This window comes from Lactuca virosa, chromosome 8 (genome assembly GCF_052849685.1).
Source record: "Lactuca virosa cultivar CGN04683 chromosome 8, Lactuca_virosa_CGN04683_v6, whole genome shotgun sequence".
NCBI classification, from domain to species: Eukaryota; Viridiplantae; Streptophyta; class Magnoliopsida; order Asterales; family Asteraceae; genus Lactuca; species Lactuca virosa.
This window is the reverse complement of record NC_136433.1, coordinates 289,834,849-289,859,259: the sequence shown is the minus strand read 5'-3', so window position 1 is coordinate 289,859,259 and position 24,411 is coordinate 289,834,849.

The window sequence follows — 24,411 nt, the reverse complement described above, 5'->3', positions numbered from 1 at the left end:
CCTCTCCGGTGTTGCCACTGGACCTGCACCAGGGACACCTCCTTGTTCCTCAGAACCTTGATCTTCCAATCCCGGATCGCAATTGGCCTCTCAGCATAATTCAGGCTCGCATCCACCTGAATATCCTCCAGCGGTACCACCGACGACTCGTCGGCTATACACTTTCTCAACTGGGACACGTGGAAGGTATCATGTATATGACTTAACTCCGCAGGTAGCTCCAACCGGTATGCTACCCTGCCCACCCTCACGGTCACCCTGAACGGCCCAATATACCGGGGCCCTAGCTTGCCCCTCTTTCTGAATCGAATCACTCCTTTCCAAGGAGACACTTTTAGGTGTACGAAGTCTCCCACCTGGAACTCAAGCTCGGAGCGTCGCCTATCCGCATAACTCTTCTGGCGACTCTGAGCTGTCAACAACCTCTGCCTGACCTGCTGTATCTGCTCGGTCGTCTGAAGCACTATCTCAGTGCTGCCCATCACTCGCTGCCCTACCTCTCCCCAGCAAATGGGAGTCCGACATCTCCTACCATACAATAACTCGAAGGAAGGCATACCAATACTCGAATGGTGTCTGTTGTTATAGGAAAACTCAGCCAACGGCAATTACGTGTCCCAACTTCCTCCGAAGTCCAACACACATGCTCGAAGCATGTCCTCAAGTGTCTGAATCGTCCGCTCACTCTGCACGTCCGTCTGTGGGTGGTATGCGGTACTGAAATGCAGCCTCGTACCTAACTCCTCATGGAACTTCTTCTAGAACCTGGAAGTGAAACGTACATCTCGATTTGACACAATCGAGATCAGTACTCCATGACACGATACCACCTCTCTCACGTACAACTCAGCCAACTTCTCAGTGGAAAAGCTCTCACTGATAGCAAGGAAGTGAGCGATCTTCGTCAACCGGTTAACGATCACCCAAATTGCATCGACACCCCTCGCGGTCCTTGGCAATTTGGTGATAAAATCCATGGAAATCTGTTCCCACTTCCACTGGGGAACCTCAAGTGGCTACAACTTGCCATGCGGACGCTGGTGCTCGGCCTTAACCCTGCGACAGGTCAAGCACCTCTCAACAAACCATGCAACATACCTCTTCATACAGGGCCACCAATAGTCTTTCTTCAAATCCAAATACATCTTAGTGGCTCCGGGATGGATCGAGAACCTCGATCTATGCGCCTCCTCCATCAGAATGGTACGTGCCGCGCCTGCATACGGCACCCAAATCCGACCTTGAAAGGTCATTAGCCCTCAGCTATCGGTAACGAACTCAGACAGCTGCCCGATCACCCGCTCCCTCTTGCGGTTCTCCGGTATCATGGCCTCTGCCTGGGCCTCCTGAATGGTGTCCAACACCGGAGTCATCACTGTCAGTCGCATACAAATGTCTCGAATCAGGGCACTCTCCGCCCTACGGCTCAGGGCATCAGCTACAACATTAGCTTTGCCTGGGTGGTACAGGATCTCATAATCGTAATCCTTTACCACGTCCAACCATCTCCTCTGGCGCATATTCAGATTGGGCTGATCCATCAAATACTTCAAGCTCTTGTGGTCCGTGTATATGCTACACCGAACCCCATATAAATAGTGACGCCATATCTTTAGGGCGAGCACCACTGCCCCCAACTCCAGATCGTGGGTGGGATACCTCGTCTCATGAGGCTTCAGCTGCCTCGATGCATACGCTATCACATGTGATGAATCAAAGAATCGAGTATTGAATTAATCAGAGTATGAATTCAAGTATGAATGCGAAATTGAACACCGGATGTAAATATGATAATGTTTCAGCTCTATTACGCTTTCGAATGTTTACAGAGTACAATAGACAAGTCTGTAAAAACTCTTATCTAACTCTAGTAAATAACCCTATTTATAGGGAACAGAAAGCGCACAAAAAATATACTAAGGCATAGACACTTAAGCTTCGAATAAAAGCGCCCTAGTAAAATACATTACAAAACATTCGAAGAGTTCAAAATACATTTCGACTAATTACAACAATTCGACCCTTACAATCTCCCCCTTTGTAATCATAGTCGAAATCCTTAATTTGTAAGAAGCGTGATGGAATACAGTAACACTCTTCGAATCTCCATGTACCAGGAGATTATCTTCTTCAGCTCTTTCTTATCTCCTTAATTATTCTTCCTACAATGATTCATACGAACAATTAAGTTCGTATATTGAGACGTTGAATACCTCTCCGCTTCACATGCTTGGAATAAGAATCGTTTAGCTTTTCCAGCTTTGTCTTTTCCTGCGAAGACCATTCCAAAAGGCTTCAAACAGATTTCACCATCATCATACTTTTTTAAATCTGCTTGAGTCTTCGTAGGAGCCATTGGTACTTTTATTTCCATTCCTTTAGCTGTAGCTAACTCCACATCTGTTAGTGCCAAGCACTCATAATAATTTTCGATGAAAATCTTGATGTGAGCAACCCCAAGCTTGAATTCATCCAGTTCAGTGTTTTGAAGATACAAAAATGATTTATCTTTCAAAATTAATGCAACTTGTATAAGATCATACAAGTTCATTAATGGAAAATCTGCAATTGTAAATTCGCAAATATTTCCATTTGCCCTAGCAACCACATACTTGATGTTCTGGACTGTGTTTTCGAACACCACATCCTTTTTCACACTTATAACTTTCTTGATCTTTATCAAAGACCAGACTTCCTCATGGGCTTTTGCAAGAACAGCATGAAAACGAATTTTCATGTGTGTACCTTCATCCTTTTCTTTAAAATTTCCTTCACCTTTAAACTGAGGCATGATGAACATCATTTCGTTTATTGGAAAATCCAGCTGGCTTGCATCACTATTCGTGACCAAATAACTTTGTTTTGGTCTCTTCTCAAAGGAATACATGTGATTATATGCTACCCTGGCCTCAATTGTTTCGTAATTGTAGTGTTTGGATGGATCACCTTTGTCCATTCCCTTCGGATCACCAGCACGCTGAGCCATAATGCTTTGAATCAACCTTAGTTTTTCAATTTCAGCTTCTGCTTCAGCCTTCTTTTCTTCTTTCGACTTTTCCACAATAATCGATTTCCCTTTATCTTTCAAAGCTGGATTGTCAATTGCCTCTTTTGGTTTCGAACCACTCTCACCAGTCTCTGTAGATTTACCAATTACAATTCCTTTCGAAATAGGTCTTGTAATAGGTAACGTTATAACGACTGTTGAAGTAACCATCCCAGCAGAAACTATAACTGGCTTTGTTGTTAGGATCTTTGAAGAAAATACCTTTCCGACAACTTTCGCATCTTCATTACTCGTCTTCGATTCACCAGTTTTTCTTTCTCCCCCTTGCACCCCTGTGAAAACAGGTGGGGCATATGTTGTTGGAAGAAGGCTTGATATGCGAAAGAGAGGAGCAAGTTGCTTGTTGAGAATGGCTTCGAATTGGATAAACTTTTGTGATAAAAATTCAGGAGTAATCAGGGAAGAAGAAACCGGCCTGTCAGAAATTTCTTTTAACTCCTTGAGCAAAGTAATCACTTCCTCAAAGTTTGCACTTTCAATTGTTGAAAGTTAAGTAAGTTGAGGACTCAAACTTTCATACAATTTGACAAATTTGGTGACAGCGTCACAAATTATATCAACCTTTTGATTCAAGGATGCATAATCTTGTTGAACAGTAGCAACTTCTTTTTGCATGTCTTCACGAAGTTCGTGAATCTGCAAATTTACATCCTCCCTTACTTTCTTCACTTCTTGAACAAAAAGAACATGCCTTTCCTTTGTGACATTCTTCAATTCTTTCACATCACTGGCAAACATTGAATTTTGAGATTTGATCCGAAGTTCATTATTTTGATCATTATAATCAACCTTCTCCAAAATTCGAGATTCAGAGTCTTTAATCATCCCCGATACTTTACTGACAATTCTGGCTTCGAGCATTTTCAACAATGAATCAACCTCCAAACTTGAAACAGACGAACCACCCCCCAGATCAGCTTGAGATTGAATTATATAATTCAACTTCTGATTTAGAATTTTAAATTGCTTCATGGTCAGCAGCATATGATCTGGAAACGCCTCTTCCTCTTCATGAAATTCTAATTCTTCAAACGTACCTCCAAACCCCTCAGTATCAGTTTCTGTCTCCATAAAAATTGTTTCTTGAACATTCGAATTCGGTTTGGGTGTGTCAGTGGATTGAGAAGAAAAAATAGAAGTGAATGGTTGATTGATAATATTTTCGAAAGTAGGCGAATCAGTGGTTGATGTAATGGGAATAGTGGATTGTGATAAAGAAACAATACTTTCGAAAGGAGCAGAAGTAGTTTGACCTTGAGCTTCATTCTTTGCATCTCCATCACCCATATTGACATTTGCATCCATATCAGATACGTTTGCAGGGATACCTGAAGTTCGTACCGCCTCAGAAACTGATTTGGCAACCGAATCTCCGGGTGGTATGATGACTGTCTGCTCAGGAGTTGAACTTCCTGTGAGTGGAGTTAACTCTAGTGTTTCTGGAATTCTTTCACCATCATCTTCTGTTGACTCATTAGAAATCATGAGTTTTCGGGTCTTCTTCTTCTTCTTCTTTGACAAATGTTTTTCCATATCCTCAGCCCTTCGTTTCTTGGACACCGGAGAAACAGGTGCCGACACTTCTCTAATTAACACACCTTGATGAGTGATTTGAGGTTTTCGAACCACTTTATGTGTAGGAGACTTGCTTTTATGGGTTGACTTCATTTTGATTCTTCGAAACATACTAGTCTTCAAAGGAATGAGAACATGCTCTTGTGTTTCTTCAATAATAGGCTCAATCACTTGAGTCTCATCAACAGACACTTCAACTGGTTCAGGCTTCTTCTTTGGAGATTTCAAAGATTTTAACTCTGTTGCATTCTTCTTCGTCTTCTTGGATTTCTTATCATCTCTTCCCAATAGTATTCCAGTTTCGATTGTAGAATCAATGGTCTTCAAATATGCCACCAAGACAGAATTCGAAGGGTCAACTCTTTTAAGCATTGCATCGGGAATACAAGCAACTGATGGAAAAACTTCAGCACTATCTGTGACATCCTTCGGATAGTGGTACGATTGAAAAATAGCTTTTTCTTCATCATTGGGTACCAAAATCCCTTCCTTGTTGTAAAAGTATTGCAAAATCAAGCTTCAGTATCTTGCACACGAAATACCATGAATAGCATTCGTGTGTTCTACACCCTTTTGGAATTCCTTCCATAATTGTGTAGAATAATCCACTTGAAGATCATAATAGATTCCAGCAACCATTGCATAAACCTCCATTCTTCCTTTATCAAGACCAACTGTTCTCCCAGTTAAACATCTTAGAAAAATACCAAATAAGAAATTCCAGATTCGTGGAAGACCAGACTTCTTAAAATCACTAATCTTGGACAGTGGAGGCTGATATCCCATCTCATTAAACATGTTAACGATTTGAGGGAATGTGAAAGCAACATATGGAGGCGAATTCCGAATGTCAAGAATTTGGCAAAAGAGTTTCTTGGATAACCTGACCTTTTTGTCATTCACCAGATGAAAAGTAATTGTATCAGAAGCTTTGTTGTAAGTAGCAGTTGATCCTGCTTGAGAAAGCGAAGACAGTGGAACAGAGAATGAATTGAAGATCGCCTTAGACAAAACAGAGTTCTTCAAGGCAACGATTAGCATCTTCAATTCTTCTGGGTATTGAGAAACTTCACCCTCCAAGTAATAGTTTGTTGCTTGAATCTTCATTATTGGTAATGAAGAAACATCTTCAGTGGTTTGAGAAGGATCAGCATTAACATGAACATAAGTCGCCATTGTTAGGGTTTGAAGATTTTAAAGATCAGAGAATTTGGGGAAATTTTTGCTTTTTGATTGCGTAAACTGACAATGAACCCTTGAATCCCCTTTTATATGTAACCCTGAAGTTTGAATTTGAAGCGGGATATGTATTTAATGATATCCGACGTTGCACCTTGAAAGTCGGACCATTACTGCGTAAAAGTAGCCATGCGTCAAAAAGTAGCTGTCAAATCACCTTGAAAACCGGACAGAATACCATACGTCATTTATAAACAGTCTGTATTGTTATCCCCAAGAATATTGTAACTGTCAGAACCCTTCGAATGGAAGCAAGGCTCTTTCACTTTTGGGATGAAAAGCGAAGTCATACGCCAAAAGTTTGAAATCATCAGTCTGAGTTGGTATTACTCAGAGCCTCAAGGATTTCGTGAGTGCAGTGTTCATTAATTTGGGATATTGTGATGTCAAACAAAGATAAGAAAAATTTGGGATATTGTGATGTCAAACAATTGACACAAAAGCAGATGAAATCTCGGGCAAAGATTACTTCATTAATCATTAAGAGAAATGATCAATAGCTTGTGTAGGTTCCCGTGAATTACAATTGAATACTTGTTGGTAAGTATCGAAGGGCTTCTTTTATTAAGCTTAGTGGGTAGTTCAAAAATTTCGTTACATGTCAACCTAAACATAAGGTGATAAATTGTAACCGAAATTACTTGTTTGACCAGTGTAGTCAGTGACAAGTTTGCTTTGATAAATTTGAAATGACTTTGACATTCGAATGAAACTCACACGGAAATCATATTCAAGAACAAAAATTTATGCTGGATCTTGTTGGGTAACAAACATCATGGGTTTCGAATGTTTGATCAAGACCACTCATTCGAAATGAATATGATTTGGAGTTTCGAATTTTGGTACAGAAACAAAAGTTTCGTGAAAATCTGGAACATTGTTCCCCGTTAATTCCTTAAAAGTGTAGTGAAAATTGGGTTTCACTTTCATCACGGTCTCATGATGTCAGATCATAAACACAGATTTTTGATATGTCTAAGTCTCGATGGGTTTGATCAGAGACCTCTCGGACATATGTCGTCGTGTGTGATCATGTAAGAACTTTATGGATGAAAAAGATTGATGTAAGACACGAAAAGTACCTTTGTTATATTTGGACCAAACAGTAAACTCTTAACTCATTTTGAGAAGAGTCAGGTAGCTCAGATACTAATGTGAATATAAGCCTGATTGGGAAGAAATTTTCGTATGAATAATTTCATTAAGGCTTTCGTACACACACATTGAGTCATTGGAGTCATTTGGACAACATGCAGCAACATACTTCTAGGGACAACTTAACTAGTTCAAATGATGAAAAATTTATCGATTCATACGAAAAATGTACCTAACCCTAGAACTGCAAGCATAATCCACTCTGTATCTTCATGATTATCTGCAACAAAATACTAAAAAGAAATAACAATCGAAATATTTTTGTTGTTTTGATTTTTCGAAAGTAAAGACAGAACAAACGAAAATCTTTTTGGATTTTTGAATTTTCGAAAATTAAATGACAAGACATAAAAAAATGAAAATCTTTTTGGATTTTTGAATTTCGAAAATTAAATGACAAAACAAACGAAAATCTTTTTGGATTTTTGAATTTTGAAAAATGAAATGACAAAACAAAAGAAAATCTTTTTGGATTTTTGACTTTTCGAAAATTAAATGACAAAACAAACGAAAATCTTTTTGGATTTTTGAATTTTCGAAAATGAAATGACAAAACAAAAGAAAATCTTTTTGGATTTTATATTTTTCGAAAATGAAAATATACTGTACTTGTTGCAAAAACACGAAATTTTATCATCCCCTGATAAGTGACAAATGTACGAATTCGAAGGGGTCGAAGCGTTGACTATGAACAGTAACCTCTGAATCAACCCTTAAAATAAGTGACAATTTTACGAATTCGAAGGGGTCGAAGCGTTGACTATGAACAGTAACCTCTGAATGCTGAATGACTTTGCATTCTCTTTTATTCAGCGCCTCTGATTCATTCCTTGTCAACCATCATTCTCCTTTTTCGCATGGAACAAAATTTCCATCGATCATTCCAAGCCCTTCTATAATTTTCACAATGGATTTTTCATCTAAAGGTTTCGTGAAAATATCAGCTAACTGATCAGTTGTTTTCACGAAATATACTTCAATATTTCCATCCTCCACGTGATCTTTGATGAAATGATAACGAAGTGCTATATGTTTAGTCTTCGAATACTGCACAGGATTATGACAAATTCTTATTGCACTTTGAGAATCACAATATAATGGAATCTTTTTCATATTGATTGCATAATCACGCAATTAACTTTGAATCCATATAATTTGTGAAGTGCAAGCAGCAATAGCCACATATTCTGCTTCAGCTGTTGAGATTGAGACACATGTTTGCTTTTTCGACAGCCAGCTCACCAATTTGCCATCGAGAAATTGACATCCACCACTTGTGCTTTTCCTATCAAGATTACAACCACCTAAGTCTGCATCCGATTATGCTTGTATAAAGAACCCAGTGTTCAAAGGATACCACAATCCTAACGAAAATTGTTCCTTTAAGATAACGAAATATATTCTTCACAGCAGTGAGATGTGGTTCTCGTGGATTTGACTGATACCTAGCACAATTACACATAGAAAACATGATATCAGGTCGACTTGCTGTAAGATAAAGTAATGAAACAATCATGCTCCTGTAAAGAGTTAGGTCAACTGCAGGTTTATCTAACGAAGGTGTCAACTTTATGCCAGTTGCCATAGGAACTCGTAACTTTGTACTATTCGTCAATCCAAACTTCTCTAGCAGATTTTTCGTATATTTTTCCTGATTAATAAAAATCCCTTCTCTATTTTGACGAATATTCAGCCAAGAAAATTATTGATTTTTCCCATCATGCTCATTTCAAACTTGCTTTTCATCAGATCTTCGAATTCTCTAGACAAGGCAGGGTCAGTTGAGCCAAAAATAGTATCATCAACATAAATTTGAACAAGCATTAGATGATTCCCAACTTTCTTTCGAAACAATGTGGGGTCAACAGATCCTTGTTTAAATTTAGATTGTTTCAAAAATGAGGGAAGAGTTGCATACCATGCTCGTGGAGCTTGTTTTAATCCATAAACTGCCTTATCTAAAATATAAACATGATTAGGATATTCTTCGTTAATAAAACCTGGGGGTTGTTCTACGTAAACAGTTTCTTCAAGCTCTCCATTTAGAAATGCACACTTCACGTCCATTTGATAAACATCAAAATCTTTGTGAGCTGCATAAGCCAGAAATATACGAACAGCCTCGAGTCTTGCGATAGGGGCAAAAGTTTCTTCATAGTCGATTCCTTCTTGTTGTGAATATCCTTTAACAACAAGTCTGGCTTTGTTTCGAACAATGTTTCCATCTTTGTCGGTTTTATTTTTGAAAATCCATTTTAACCCGACAATCGAAACATTTTCAGGTTTAGGAATTAATCTCCAAACCTTGTTTCGTTCAAATTCAGACAATTCAGATTGCATTGCAACAACCCAATCTGAGTGTTCCATTGCAATCTTAACTGTTTTTGGTTCAATTTTAGAGATGAAAACATTGAACATGCAAAATTCTTGATGAGTATTCAATACCTCATTCTTTGCACGAATTTGAGCTCTTGTTAAAACTCCCTCTTGTGGATTCCCAATTACTTGATCCTTCGGATGATCTCTTGTCCATTTTTGTCACACCCCTAAACCAGAACGGCGGAATCATTCGAGGGTGGATGACTTCATGTAGTATCGTAACAGTTGAATACATAGTAAAGAAAGTAAACACAACCAACATATATATAATTGAAAAAGTTACATCATTTGTAGGTATTACATGTTTCAAAATATCAATTACAATATGTTGTCAAAAGATTTGTTATGACGCCGAAGCATCACTTCTCCAAAAGCTGAAGTTTACCTGTATTACTGAATCCCTGAGAAATACAAGTAGATTTGAAAGAGTAGATCAGCATTTAAGCTGGTGAATTCATAAGTATTTAATGTCATGTTTGAAAACTCCTAGAAAATCCCATATTTCCTACTAGTGCAAAAGTAAGTCTTCTACCAAGACTCGACTGTTTTGAGTGTTTGCTTTTAGAAATCCAAATTTTATCCATAAGTGTATGGTAGTTTAAAAGTTCCAAAATTGAAATGCAATAGTGTTTTTCATACCTAAAATAGTAGATTTGTGTATGTAATAAATCTCTAAGGCATTTGATAACCCCGTAAATCAACGTGTTCTTAATACACCATGTGAGTTTTATAACCATGCTATTGACCCAGACTGCCTGTAACAACGTTCTTCAGGCGTTGGAATGTTATGACGTTTGTCACCCCAGACCTGCCGGTCTAACTGTAGCTAACAGTTTAGGTGCGAGATTGTCAATCCCGTATAGATCTATACACAAGTATCACGCTCCCCCTACAAGGGATTTTGGTATATAATACAGGACTTAAAATGCATACTCGAAAGTACGTGAAATGTCTCACAAACTTAGTATAAAACAGATTTACGTACGAAAATGTCCATTTGTTCTTGTGTATGAAAATATCTCTTTGATATAGTGTTTCTAGTATGTAAATGTACATGATTTTCTTGTAAACTATACCTATTATAGTTTTTCAAAATGTGTGTTTCGTTCGTATAGTAAACCCTAGTGTAATGCTCACTTGTTATGTAAAGTATAACATTTATAGTGACCTAAATGATCCCATATACTTAAAGTATAATTAAAGTGTTTGATTCATGCATATATATAAACATGTTTTATTTCCAAAAGACAAGATGTTATCGAGAATATATATTGCATACGAAAGTTCCCATGTAGTAGTTATGAATCACATATGATTTACTTGATAAAAAGAGTATATAGTGAAACTTTATGTTACACACGATAATAACCGTGTGTTTACTTGTATTCCCCCCCCCCCCCCTTGAAAGTGCATAAAAAGCATTGATAAAACATTTGAAAGTGTAGTTTATAGGGGTATGAACTCACTTGATAGTTGAAGAAAGCAAGAAAAGGAGAGAAAATGAGCAATTCTACCCGGAACCCTCGCATCCTTTTTATAGGGGTTGGGAACCCCTCGGTACGCTGGGCGTACGAGGTTACGCGGGGCGTAATCGTACGTCACTGCTTACCGCATCATCGGCTGCCGGAACTTCGGACGGGACAAGGCATAGCGGAGTAGAGGGGAGACGTGGATGATCCGAGGCCTAGCACCCAAGTACGCTGGGCGTAAATCCACTCGGTGTGTGTGCCTTTAACTTGTAAAATCCGTAATTTTCGCGTACGAGCATCGATTTTTACGTTCTTTATATGCACACGTAGGTAAAAATATACTGTACAACTTTTATTTAGACTTCGTTGGCTAGTTTTGACCTTATTTTTAATTATATATTATTAACAGGCCGGGACACGATAAGTCCGTTAAAAATACGTAACTTCTTCATCCGGTGTCCGTTTTCGTCAGACTTTTTACCGTTGCACTACTATTGTTGAGATCTTCGATTCTCATTTAGGTTGTTTTGGCTACAAAACACTCGATCTCTATTTCGAGTTTTTAGCTGTCTACCGCTAATCCGAAACTTCGAAAAATCATAACTTCTTCATACGAAGTCAGATTTGGGCGTTCTTTCTATGTATGTTCATGTTTTGATGATATCTACGACATTTATTTAGATACCTAAGGCTAAAAAATCATTTTATTGAAATATCTCATTTTACGTTTAACCGTGCCGACGATTTTTGCTGTGAATCTTAGGTTGGTCATAACGTCTTCGTTATAACTCGGATTTTAGTGTTCTTTATGTTTTTGAAACCCTGGATACGATATCTATCGTTTTATGAAATCCAGAAGATGACCTTCTCACATTTTATTTTTGACAAAAATTTCATTACATTAAAAGAGATTACAATTCTTGACTTTTTAGGTCATTACACTGATTCGAAAACATCGGGTTGTCACATCATCCCCCCATTAGAGGGAATTTCGTCCCGAAATTAAATGTAAGGTAAATATTTGTGGACTAGGGAAACAGATGCGGGTATTTTTGTTTCATCTGATCTTCGCGTTCCCAAGTATATTCAGGTCCCCGCTTTGCATTCCAGCGGACCTTCACAATGGGTATGCGACTTTGTTTTGTTCTTTTAATTTCCCTATCCATGACATCAATTGGTTCCTCTACAAAGTGGAGACTCTCGTTGATTTCGATTTCGTCTAGGGGGACGACGAGGGTCTCATCGGACAAACATTTCTTCAATTTTGACACGTGAAAGGTAGGATGTACGTTATTGAGTTCCTGCGGTAGTCGGAGTTTGTAAGCCACCGGGCCGATCCTTGCAAGGATCTCGAATGGTCCGATATACCTTGGGTTTAGTTTCCCACGTTTTCCGAAACGTATTAACCATTTCCAGGGCGAGACCTTTAATAGCACTCGGTCCCCGACCTGAAATTCCAAGGGCTTCCGTCTTTTGTCCGCATAACTCTTTTGTCTGTCTCTTGAAGCCTTTAGTCATTCCCGAATCTGAACAATCTTCTCAGTTGTTTCTCTTATGATTTCCAGGCCTGTGAGAGCGATGTCGGGTACTTGTCCCTTGGCTAGTTGCGTGTCACCCACTTCAGCCCAGCACAGTGGTGATCTGCACTTGCGGCCATAGAGGGCTTCAAATGGAGCAACTTTAATGCTGGAGTGATAGCTATTGTTGTATGAGAATTCGACTAGTGGTAAATGTGTATCCCAGGCTTTACCAAAATCGACTACACAAGCTCTTAGCATATCCTCCAAGGTCTGTATGGTTCTCTCACTTTGACCGTCGGTTTGTGGATTGTAAGCGGTACTCATGTCTAGCCTCATTCCAAGAGATTTTTGTAGCGACTGCCAGAATCGCGAGGTGAACCTACTATCTCTGTCGGAGATAATGGATATTGGTACACCATGCAGTCGTACAATCTCTCGGATGTAAGTTCGAGTTAGCTTCTCCATCTTATCGGTTTCCTTTATCGGTAGGAAGTGTGCGGATTTCATCAATCTATCGACGATTACCCAGATGATGTCTAGCCCACCTGCTGTCTTGGGTAATTTGGTTATGAAATCCATGGTTATCCGTTCCCACTTCCATTCGGGTATTTCGGGTTGTTGTAGTAATCCTGATGGCTTTTGGTACTCTACCTTGACCTTGGCGCAAGTCAGACACTTGCCCACATAGGTAGCTATCTCTGCTTTCATGTTCGGCCACCAATATAGTTTCTTGAGGTCTAGATACATCTCGTCCGAACCTGGATGCACGGAGTATCGAGTCTTATGAGCCTCATTCATGACCACGTCTCTAAATCCACCAAACTTTAGTGTCCAGATCCGATCCATGAAGTAACGAACTCCTTCGCTCTTGACTTCAAGATTCTTATCCATTCCCCTTAAGGCTTTACCCGTCACATTCTTTATTTTCAAGGCTTCTTTGTGAGCTTCCTTGATTTGTGTGGAAAGGTGAGAATGGATCGTCATGGTTAAGGATTTCACTCGGCGCCCGAGTATTCCTTTCGACTAAGAGCATCGGCCACCACATTCGCCTTTCCTGGAGGATAACGAATTTCGCATTTGTAGTCATTCAACAGTTCAACCCATCGTCTTTGCCTCATGTTGAGTTCCTTTTGATTGAGGATGTGTTGAAGGCTCTTGTGATCGGTAAATATTGTACATTTTGTGCCATAGAGATAGTGTCTCCAGATTTTTAAGGCGAAAACGACTGCTCCCAGTTCGAGGTCGTGTGTAGTGTAGTTGACCTCGTGCGTCTTGAGTTGTCTCGAGGCGTAGGCGATGACCTTTCCTCGTTGCATTAGAACACATCCAAGACCTTGATTAGATGCATCACAGTAGACTACGAAGTCTTCTGTTCCTTCAAGCAAGGACAATATGGGTGCGCTGCATAGTGCTTTCTTCAGCGTGTGGAATGCAGTGTCTTGTCTTTCTTCCCACTTGAAAGTTACCCCCTTCTGGGTCAAGGTGGTAAGTGGTTTAGAAATTTTTGAGAAGTTTTGTATAAATCTCCGGTAATAGCCAGCAAGACCCAGGAATTGCCGGATTTCTGTTGGGGTTTTGGGAGCTGACCAGTTCTCGATTACCTTGATTTTGGAAGGGTCCACGTGTATCCCGTCTTTGCTAACCACGTGACCTAGGAAATCCACTTTCCGAATCCAAAATTCGCACTTTGAAAATTTTGCGTATAGCTTCTCTTTCCTTAGGGTTTCTAAGATTTGTCAGAGGTGTTGACCATGTTCCTCTTTACTCTTTGAATATATGAGTATATCGTCTATGAACACGATTACAAATCTGTCCAGAAATGAACGACACACTCGATTCATTAAGTCCATGAACACCGCCGGTGCATTTGTTAATCCAAAAGGCATCACTACAAACTCTTAATAACCATAACGAGTTCGAAAGGCTGTTTTGGGAACATCTCCTTCCAAGACTCGCAGCTGATGATAACCGGATCTCAAATCGATCTTTGAGAAATAACTCGCTCCTTGGAGTTGGTCGAACAGGTCGTCAATGCGTGGTAGAGGATATCGGTTCTTGATAGTGAGCTTGTTGAGCTCCCGGTAATCGATGCACATGCGGAAAGATCCATCCTTCTTCTTTACGAACAGGACTGGTGCTCCCCAAGGTGAGAAGCTCAGTCTGATGAATCCTTTGTTAAGTAGTTCGTTTAGTTGGCTAGATAATTCTTGCATTTCCGCTGGCGCTAGACGATACGGCGACTTAGCTACTGGAGTAGCTCCAGGAATTAAATCGATTCTGAACTCGACCTGTCGTTCAGGAGGGACTCCTGGAAGATCTTCAGGGAAGACATCGGGAAAATCGCAGACTTCTGGAATGTCTTTGAGGTCTTTCTCTTCCTTTCCCTTATCTACTACGTGGGCTAAGAAGGCATGGTACTCCTTACGTAGATATTTCTGGGCTTTGACGCAAGAGATGATCTGTAAACTGGTACCGGGTTTGTCACCATAAGTGACAAGAGTTTCGCCGTTTGGCATATTTAGGCGAACGGCCCTTTCGTGACAGAGTATATCGGCATGGTTCAGGCTTAACCAATCCATACCAATGATGACATCAAAGCTCTTTATAGTGATCGGCATTAGATCGATTGGAAATGAATGTTCGTTTAGAGTTAGTGTGCAGCCTATGTACATTTCGTTTGTGCTTTCTGTTCTACCGTTTGCCATTTCTACTGTAAATATCTTATTGAGTTTTTGAGGGTTCTGTTTTAATATATGTTTGAATTTGTGACTGACGAAACTCCTCTCCGCACCACAACCAAAGAGTATGCATGCATAAGCGTTATTGAGGAGAAACGTACCCGTCACCACCGTGGGATCAGCTATTGCTTCGTTCTGCCCTATTGCTAGCACTCTTCCTATGCCGCCAGCATTCCTTGCCTTAGGGCAGTCTCTCTTGTAGTGCCCAGCCTCACCACAACCATAACATGTCTGGCCCATACCGACCCCAGGGACTTGGGTGATTGGTCGTGCCGGTGCCTTATAGAAACGGGCAGTGTGCCCTTTCTTGTTGCAGTTGTTACAATGCAACTCCCGACAGTTCCCATTGTGATGAAAATTGCATTTGCTGCATTTCGGGAAGTTCCCAGCATATTGTTTTGCTGGTGTAGGGGTAACAGGAGCAGCAGTGGGAGTAGTAGTGGCATAGACTGCCACTAGTTGTTGTTTCTTGGAAGGTTCTTGTGAAAACTGACTCTTCCTCTTGTTCCAAAATTTCTTCTTGCTGTTGTTGTTGCTCTTGTTGTTGTTGCTCTTGTTGTTGTTGTTGTTGTTTCCTATGATTTGCTCCGGGGCAGCAGTTGCGGAGCCTTGACAGATTCCATGGTCAACGAGAGCTTGTGCCAACTGTTTGGCGCTATCGAAAGTGACTGGTTTGGAGGCTAGTACACTTCCTCGAATCTGAGGTGACAGTCCCCAGATGTATCTTTCGATCTTTGTGCTCTCTAGAGCAACCATCCCCGGGCAAAGGATCGCCAAATCACTGAACCTATTGGTATAGGTTGTGATGTCCGAGCCTACCATAGTAAGGCCCCAAAGTTCCTGCTCTAGCTTTTGTACTTCACCCCTTGGACAATACTCTTGCATTAACATTTTCTTTAGATTCTCCCAGCCCATAGAGTTTGCCACTACCAGTGTTAATGACTTGACATGGCCATTCCACCATGTCAGGGCTCTCTCGGAGAATGTACAAGCAGCAAATTTTACCTTGCTCACTTCCAGACATGCACAAATCTCGAAAACCGCTTCTGTTTTCTCTATCCATTGTGATAGAGCCATTATCCCTCCGGATCCGTTAAAAGTCATGGGCTTGCTATTAGTGAAGTCCTTGAAGGTGCAATCCCCTGAACGGCCCTGACGTTGGCCATTCGTAGAGCTATTTACTCCCCCTCCAGACCCATTATTACTCATATGTGCCATTGCTGCCGTCACTGCAGCCGTTACAGCAGCTATCAAGGCGGCATTTTACGTTGGTGGAGGTGGTGGTGGTGGAGGTGTTGCGTTGTTGACACGACGTGTAGATCTACGAGGTGGCATTGTTCTGCTAGAGAAATAGAATGAAGAACATAAGCTTTTAATGATTGGAAGTTGTGTGTTAATAAAGTTGCTATTTCTTTATCAATCTATGAATTTGACTAAACCACTCAAGGTTTAAAGTTTGATTCATAATAGAAGTTTGCATAGAGATAGATAAACTTATGAATCAGAGTGGTGTTCAAGAATTTACACACAAAGGAAATTATTTATATATATTAAACATAAGCTGGGTTACATTAGAAATTTGGAAAATTTCGACCCTATTAAGGATCTCCGATACAGAAGTTTAAGGAAAAGTAAGACTTTTATCCGAGTTCCTATTCTATAACGAAATTGTGGGATTTGGGCAAGTACTACTTGCGACGTAGGTTGCGCTTGGAGCTTGACTCCGCGTCTGAGCGCTTTCCTTCCATAAGGCGCCTATCGAGGGCGGCTTGCTGTTCCCTTATCACAGCGAGGACTGGAATCAGTTGTGCTTGGAATGTGTCGGTACGGAGTTGGGCGTCATCCTGCAACCTGTCCAGTCGGCGGATGTCGGAAGCGTGAACTTGTACTTCCACATTGACTTCGCAAAGTCGGTTTGCTTGGACCCCTGATTGGTAGGACTGGTTGGCTAGTTTGCCCACTATGACCGGGAGTGCCCGGTCGGCTGAACCCCCATCCCTGATGTCATAGAAGTCTCGACACATACCGTAAGGAGGACGCAATCCTTGTTGTTGCCTCCAGTGGTGAAGGTGGCTTCCCCAAAGGGGAGTTGGTCCCTGAAAGTTCCTCCTAACTGCAGGAGGTTGAATGATTGGTGGATTGATCACTTCTGGTTCTGAGTCTGTCCTAGAGTCATCTCCTTCTTCCAACTCTATAGGTTCTTCGTCCTCTTCAGGGTCCTCTTCTATCCATCCACCATTGCCCTGATTTGGGTAGTAGGGATCCCCTGGTGGATATAGTCCAACCATTGTGTCTGTACGAGAATAGAGGTATGAGAATTGTCTAGAAATTTTAAGAATACGAGAATCTAAGCATGTAAGTTTAAACTTTTGTATTTACCAAATACTCCTATTGTATTTAAATTTGTATGTTTGATATTAGTGTCTTTTTGGTAAGTTTTTGGCTTGTTGCTCACTACGACCATTCCTCAACATATGTTAGTCCGATCTCGGATAAATATAGTTGATCAGGCTATATTCGTCCCAAATCCGATTACATATACCGAGACCTAGTCGTGGTGTCCAACTCGTCTTAATACTTCTTGTATAGTTCTAACTATGAAAAAGACTCTTTGTATGCATGCATTTATACTTTTATAAAACTAGCATTTTATTTTTTTAAAAGTATAGTTCGTGAAAATGTTTTGTCAGAGAGTTTTAGTCCCCATGCATTTATAGTTTGTATATCTTATGTGGTTCGATATACTTAGTTCACTATAAACAATACTCTGATACCAATCTGTCACACCCCCAAACCAGAACGACGGAATCGTTCGAGGGTGGATGACTTCATGTAGTATCGTAACAGTTGAATACATAGTAAAGAAAGTAAACACAACCAACATATATATAATTGAAAAACTTACATCATTTGTAGGTATTACATGTTTCAAAATATCAATTACAATATGTTGTCAAAAGATTTGTTATGACACCTAAGCATCACTTCTCCAAAAGCTGAAGTTTACCTGTATTACTGAATCCCTGAGAAATACAAGTAGATTTGAAAGAGTAGATTAGCATTTAAGCTGGTGAATTCATAAGTATTTAATGTCATGTTTGAAAACTCCTAGAAAATCCCATATTTCCTACTACTGCAAAAGTAAATCTTCTACCAACACTCGACTGTTTTGAGTGTTTGCTTTTAGAAATCCAAATTTTATCCATAAGTGTATGGTAGTTTAAAAGTTCCAAAACTGAAATGCAATAGTGTTTTTCATGCCTAAAATAGTAGATTTGTGTAGGTAATAAATCTCTAAGGCATTTGATAACCCCGTAAATCAACGTGTTCTTAATACACCATGTGAGTTTTATAACCATGCTATTGACCCAGACTGCCTGTAACAACGTTCTTCAGGCGTTGGAATGTTATGACGTTTGTCACCCCAGACCTGCCGGTCTAACTGTAGCTAACAGTTTAGGTGCGGGATTGTCAATACCGTATAGATCTATACACAAGTATCACGCTCCCCCTACAAGGGATTTTGGTATATCATACAGGACTTAAAATGCATACTCGAAAGTACGTGAAATGTCTCACAAACATAGTATAAAACAGATTTACGTACGAAAATGTCCATTTGTTCTTGTGTATGAAAATATCTCTTTGATATATTGTTTCTAGTATGTAAATGTTCATGATTTTCTTGTAAACTATACGTATTATAGTTTTTCAAAATGTGTGTTTCGTTCGTATAGTAAACCCTAGTGTAATGCTCACTTGTTATGTAAAGTATAACATTTATAGTGACCTAAATGATCCCATATACTTAAAGTATAATTAAAGTGTTTGATTCATGTATATATATAAACATGTTTTATTTCCAAAATACAAGATGTTATCGAGAATATATATTGCATACGAAAGTTCCCATGTAGTAGTTATGAATCACATATGATTTACTTGATAAAAAGAGTATATAGTGAAAATTTATGTTACACACGATAATAACCGTGTGTTTACTTGTATTCCCCCCACCCCCTTAAAAGTGTATAAAAAGCATTGATAAAACATTTGAAAGTGTAGTTTATAGGGGTATGAACTCACTTGATAGTTGAAGAAAGCGAGACGAAAAAACCGAGCAGAACTCTGACTGGAAAAGTTGATTTCTCGGGAATCTCGGGAGCGTAAAATTTCCTTCCGAACTTGGATATGAAAACCGGGGCTTCGGGATAATTCTTGCATGCAAAACGGAGTAAAAACGCAAGAAAAGGAGAGAAAATGAGCAATTCTACCCGGAACCCTCGCATCCCTTTTATAGGGGCTGGGAACCCCTCGGTACGCTGTGTAGTGTAGTTGACCTCGTGCGTCTTGAGTTGTCTCGAGGCGTAGGCGATGACCTTTCCTCGTTGCATTAGAACACATCCAAGACCTTGATTAGATGCATCACAGTAGACTACGAAGTCTTCTGTTCCTTCAGGCAAGGACAATATGGGTGCGCTGCATAGTGCTTTCTTCAGCGTGTGGAATGCAGTGTCTTGTCTTTCTTCCCACTTGAAAGTTACCCCCTTCTGGGTCAAGGTGGTAAGTGGTTTAGAAATTTTTGAGAAGTTTTGTATAAATCTCCGGTAATAGCCAGCAAGACCCAGGAATTGCCGGATTTCTGTTGGGGTTTTGGGAGCTGACCAGTTCTCGATTGCCTTGATTTTGGAAGGGTCCACGTGTATCCCGTCTTTGCTAACCACGTGACCTAGGAAATCCACTTTCCGAATCCAAAATTCGCACTTTGAAAATTTTGCGTATAGCTTCTCTTTCCTTAGGGTTTCTAAGATTTGTCAGAGGTGTTGACCATGTTCCTCTTTACTCTTTGAATATATGAGTATATCGTCTATGAACACGATTACAAATCTGTCCAGAAATGAACGACACACTCGATTCATTAAGTCCATGAACACCGCCGGTGCATTTGTTAATCCAAAAGGCATCACTACAAACTCTTAGTAACCATAACGAGTTCGAAAGGCTGTTTTGGGAACATCTCCTTCCAAGACTCGCAGCTGATGATAACCGGATCTCAAATCGATCTTTGAGAAATAACTCGCTCCTTGGAGTTGGTCGAACAGGTCGTCAATGCGTGGTAGAGGATATCGGTTCTTGATAGTGAGCTTGTTGAGCTCCCGGTAATCGATGCACATGCGGAAAGATCCATCCTTCTTCTTTACGAACAGGACTGGTGCTCCCCAAGGTGAGAAGCTCAGTCTGATGAATCCTTTGTTAAGTAGTTCGTTTAGTTGGCTAGATAATTCTTGCATTTCCGCTGGCGCTAGACGATACGGTGACTTAGCTACTGGAGTAGCTCCAGGAATTAAATCGATTCTGAACTCGACCTGTCGTTCAGGAGGGACTCCTGGAAGATCTTCAGGGAAGACATCGGGAAAATCGCAGACTTCTGGAATGTCTTTGAGGTCTTTCTCTTCCTTTCCCTTATCTACTACGTGGGCTAAGAAGGCATGGTACTCCTTACGTAGATATTTCTGGGCTTTGACGCAAGAGATGATCTGTAAACTGGTACCGGGTTTGTCACCATAAGTGACAAGAGTTTCGCCGTTTGGCATATTTAGGCGAACGGCCCTTTCGTGACAGAGTATATCGGCATGGTTCAGGCTTAACCAATCCATACCAATGATGACATCAAAGCTCTTTATAGTGATCGGCATTAGATCGATTGGAAATGAATGTTCGTTTAGAGTTAGTGTGCAGCCTATGTACATTTCGTTTGTGCTTTCTGTTCTACCGTTTTCCATTTCTACTGTAAATATCTTATTGAGTTTTTGAGGGTTCTGTTTTAATATATGTTTGAATTTGTGACTGACGAAACTCCTCTCCGCACCACAACCAAAGAGTATGCATGCATAAGCGTTATTGAGGAGAAACGTACCCGTCACCACCGTGGGATCAGCTATTGCTTCGTTCTGCCCTATTGCTAGCACTCTTCCTATGCCGCCAGCATTCCTTGCCTTAGGGCAGTCTCTCTTGTAGTGCCCAGCCTCACCACAACCATAACATGTCTGGCCCATACCGACCCCAGGGACTTGGGTGATTGGTCGTGCCGGTGCCTTATAGAAACGGGCAGTGTGCCCTTTCTTGTTGCAGTTGTTACAATGCAACTCCCGACAGTTCCCATTGTGATGAAAATTGCATTTGCTGCATTTCGGGAAGTTCCCAGCATATTGTTTTGTTGGTGTAGGGGTAACAGGAGCAGCAGTGGGAGTAGTAGTGGCATAGACTGCCACTAGTTGTTGTTTCTTGGAAGGTTCTTGTGAAAACTGACTCTTCCTCTTGTTCCAAAATTTCTTCTTGCTGTTGTTGTTGCTCTTGTTGTTGTTGTTGTTGTTTCCTATGATTTGCTCCGGGGCAGCAGTTGCGGAGCCTTGACAGATTCCATGGTCAACGAGATCTTGTGCCAACTGTTTGGCGCTATCGAAAGTGACTGGTTTGGAGGCTAGTACACTTCCTCGAATCTGAGGTGACAGTCCCCAGATGTATCTTTCGATCTTTGTGCTCTCTAGAGCAACCATCCCCGGGCAAAGGATCGCCAAATCACTGAACCTATTGGTATAGGTTGTGATGTCCGAGCCTACCATAGTAAGGCCCCAAAGTTCCTGCTCTAGCTTTTGTACTTCACCCCTTGGACAATACTCTTGCATTAACATTTTCTTTAGATTCTCCCAGCCCATAGAGTTTGCCACTACCAGTGTTAATGACTTGACATGGCCATTCCACCATGTCAGGGCTCTCTCGGAGAATGTACAAGCAGCAAATTTTACCTTGCTCACTTCCAGACATGCACAAATCTCGAAAACCGCTTCTGTTTTCTCTATCCATTGTGATAGAGCCATTATCCCTCCGGATCCGTTAAAAGTCATGGGCTTGCTATTAGTGAAGTCCTTGAAGGTGCAATCCCCTGAACGGCCCTGACGTTGGCCATTCGTAGAGCTATTTACTCCCCCTCCAGACCCATTATTACTCATATGTGCCATTGCTGCCGTCACTGCAGCCGTTACAGCAGCTATCAAGGCGGCATTTTACGTTGGTGGAGGTGGTGGTGGTGGAGGTGTTGCGTTGTTGACACGACGTGTAGATCTACGAGGTGGCATTGTTCTGCTAGAGAAATAGAATGAAGAACATAAGCTTTTAATGATTGGAAGTTGTGTGTTAATAAAGTTGCTATTTCTTTATCAATCTATGAATTTGACTAAACCACTCAAGGTTTAAAGTTTGATTCATAATAGAAGTTTGCATAGAGATAGATAAACTTATGAATCAGAGTGGTGTTCAAGAATTTACACACAAAGGAAATTATTTATATATATTAAACATAAGCTGGGTTACATTAGAAATTTGGAAAATTTCGACCCTATTAAGGATCTCCGATACAGAAGTTTAAGGAAAAGTAAGACTTTTATCCGAGTTCCTATTCTATAACGAAATTGTGGGATTTGGGCAAGTACTACTTGCGACGTAGGTTGCGCTTGGAGCTTGACTCCGCGTCTGAGCGCTTTCCTTCCATAAGGCGCCTATCGAGGGCGGCTTGCTGTTCCCTTATCACAGCGAGGACTGGAATCAGTTGTGCTTGGAATGTGTCGGTACAGAGTTGGGCGTCATCCTGCAACCTGTCCAGTCGGCGGATGTCGGAAGTGTGAACTTGTACTTCCACATTGACTTCGCAAAGTCGGTTTTCTTGGACCCCTGATTGGTAGGACTGGTTGGCTAGTTTGCCCACTATGACCGGGAGTGCCCGGTCGGCTGAACCCCCATCCCTGATGTCATAGAAGTCTCGACACATACCGTAAGGAGGACGCAATCCTTGCTGTTGCCTCCAGTGGTGAAGGTGGCTTCCCCAAAGGGGAGTTGGTCCCTGAAAGTTCCTCCTAACTGCAGGAGGTTGAACGATTGGTGGATTGATCACTTCTGGTTCTGAGTCTGTCCTAGAGTCATCTCCTTCTTCCAACTCTATAGGTTCTTCGTCCTCTTCAGGGTCCTCTTCTATCCATCCACCATTGCCCTGATTTGGGTAGTAGGGATCCCCTGGTGGATATAGTCCAACCATTGTGTCTGTACGAGAATAGAGGTATGAGAATTGTCTAGAAATTTTAAGAAAACGAGAATCTAAGCATGTAAGTTTAAACTTTTGTATTTACCAAATACTCCTATAGTATTTAAATTTGTATGTTTGATATTAGTGTCTTTTTGGTAAGTTTTTGGCTTGTTGCTCACTACGACCATTCCTCAACATATGTTAGTCCGATCTCGGATAAATATAGTTGATCAGGCTATATTCGTCCCAAATCCGATTACATATACCGAGACCTAGTCGTGGTGTCCAACTCGTCTTAATACTTCTTGTATAGTTCTAACTATGAAAAAGACTCTTTGTATGCATGCATTTATACTTTTATAAAACTAGCATTTTATTTTTTTAAAAGTATAGTTCGTGAAAATGTTTTGTCAGAGAGTTTTAGTCCCCATGCATTTATAGTTTGTATATCTTATGTGGTTCGATATACTTAGTTCACTATAAACAATGCTCTGATACCAATCTGTCACACCCCCAAACCAGAACGGCGGAATCGTTCGAGGGTGGATGACTTCATGTAGTATCGTAACAGTTGAATACATAGTAAAGAAAGTAAACACAACCAACATATATATAATTGAAAAACTTACATCATTTGTAGGTATTACATGTTTCAAAATATCAATTACAATATGTTGTCAAAAGATTTGTTATGACACCTAAGCATCACTTCTCCAAAAGCTGAAGTTTACCTGTATTACTGAATCCCTGAGAAATACAAGTAGATTTGAAAGAGTAGATTAGCATTTAAGCTGGTGAATTCATAAGTATTTAATGTCATGTTTGAAAACTCCTAGAAAATCCCATATTTCCTACTACTGCAAAAGTAAATCCTCTACCAACACTCGACTGTTTTGAGTGTTTGCTTTTAGAAATCCAAATTTTATCCATAAGTGTATGGTAGTTTAAAAGTTCCAAAACTGAAATGCAATAGTGTTTTTCATGCCTAAAATAGTAGATTTGTGTAGGTAATAAATCTCTAAGGCATTTGATAACCCCGTAAATCAACGTGTTCTTAATACACCATGTGAGTTTTATAACCATGCTATTGACCCAGACTGCCTGTAACAACGTTCTTCAGGCGTTGGAATGTTATGACGTTTGTCACCCCAGACCTGCCGGTCTAACTGTAGCTAACAGTTTAGGTGCGGGA